The sequence below is a fragment of the Pteropus vampyrus genome, unplaced genomic scaffold (assembly GCF_000151845.1).
Source record: "Pteropus vampyrus isolate Shadow unplaced genomic scaffold, Pvam_2.0 Scaffold13, whole genome shotgun sequence".
NCBI classification, from domain to species: Eukaryota; Metazoa; Chordata; class Mammalia; order Chiroptera; family Pteropodidae; genus Pteropus; species Pteropus vampyrus.
In genome coordinates this window covers 5,065,231-5,066,920 of record NW_011888794.1, presented here as the reverse complement: position 1 = coordinate 5,066,920, position 1,690 = coordinate 5,065,231, and the positions used below count along the sequence as shown (strand labels likewise).

The 1,690-nt window shown below is 28.7% G+C and overlaps 1 pseudogene; it reads right to left on the bottom strand.

Annotated features, from left to right (window-relative positions):
• LOC105306243 overlaps positions 1-1,285 on the bottom strand; it is an 8,874-nt pseudogene extending 7,589 nt beyond the window's left edge.
• Positions 1,286-1,690: the final 405 nt, after the last annotated feature.

Genomic DNA, 1,690 nt, shown 5'->3' with positions numbered 1-1,690 from the left:
TTAGAAGGTAGAAAATAGTGGGCTGATATATTTAAAGTGCTACAAGAAAGATAATCTATCAACCAAAAATTCTATGTCCAGAAAAAATTATTTTTCAAAAGTAAGGGAGAAATTAAGACATTTCCAGATAAACAAAAGTGGAGATTCCATTACTAGACATGAACTGCAGAAATACTAAGGGGAATTCTGCAGGTTCAAATGTAAAAACGCTTAGTAGTAACTCAAATGAAAAATTGTTCAACATCACTAATTATTAGGGAAATAAAATGAGAACCATTGTAGGACACCATTTCACACATATTAGGAGCATTGCTATAAAAAAAAGAAAGAAAATAATGACAAGAATGTGGAGAAGTTGGAACCCTTGTGCACTGTTGGTGAGAATGTAAAATGATACAGCTGCTATGGAAAACAGTATGGTGTCTCAAAAAACATTAAAAAAATAGTATTATCTAATGATTCAGTAATTTACTTCGGGGAATATATTCTCCCGCCCCCAAATGAAAGCAAGTTCTCGAAGAGAAATCTGTACTCCCATGTTCATAGCAGGATTATTAACTGTAGCTAAAATGTAGAAGCAGCTAAAGTGTCCATTGTAGATGAAAAGATAAGCAAAATATGATATATGCATATAGTAGAATATTATTCAGCCTTTAAACGAAGGAAATTCTGCATAAACTATAATATGGAGGAACACTAAGGACGTCATGTTAAGTGAATTAAGCCAATCAGAAAAAAAATATTGTATGATTCTACTTACATGAAGTTCTTAGAGTAATCAAAATCATGGAGATGGAAAGTTGAATGGTGGTTGCCAGAGGCTAGAGATACAGGGAATGTGGAATTAGTTATACTGGTATTGTTTAACAATATAAACTTTCAATATTTTGAGATGAAAGAGTTTTTGAAATGTATCATGATGATAGTTGTACTATAATATGTTTGTACTTAATACTTTGGAGCTGAACTTGAGATTACACATTTTATGTTATTTATATTTTACCAATTTTTTTTAACTGAAAGGAAAAAGTAAGATGATTGGGGAAATTTCGACAGGGACTGGTTATTAGATGAAATCAATAAATTATTCATTTTTTAGAAGTTTCATGATGTTTTGGTTATAATGGAAATATTATTTTTTCAAAAATATATAGTGGTCTTGAAGTATTTAGTGGTCTTTATGTAATTTACTTTAAAGTACCTCAGTAACAGCAATAAAATAGATGAAGAATTGTGTCAAAATGTCAACAACTGTTAAATCTAAGTAATGTGCATAGGTGTCCATTATACTAAGCTATTTTTTTAATTTAAACATTTTGATAAGAAAACATTTAAATATTCATTATTGTAGAGCTCATATATTTCATTACTTTGTCCTTTTTTATATATTTTATTTGTTCGCAGAAGCAACATATACAGAAATTAAAAAAGAAATAATTAGTATTGTCATATCACTTAAAGGCAACCCTTGCCAATAATATATTTCTTTATGATATTTTTTTCTGTACTTATTTTTTATTTGGTTATAAACAAATGTCATAACAAAATTATTTGTGATTAACCTTTTTGTAAATTATATTAAAATGTTCCATTAAACCTCCTTGTACATATTTTCTGGTATATAAATACAGCAATTCCCAGGAATGAGATTGTTGGCTCAAAGACTATGCATACTTATAATTGATGCTGC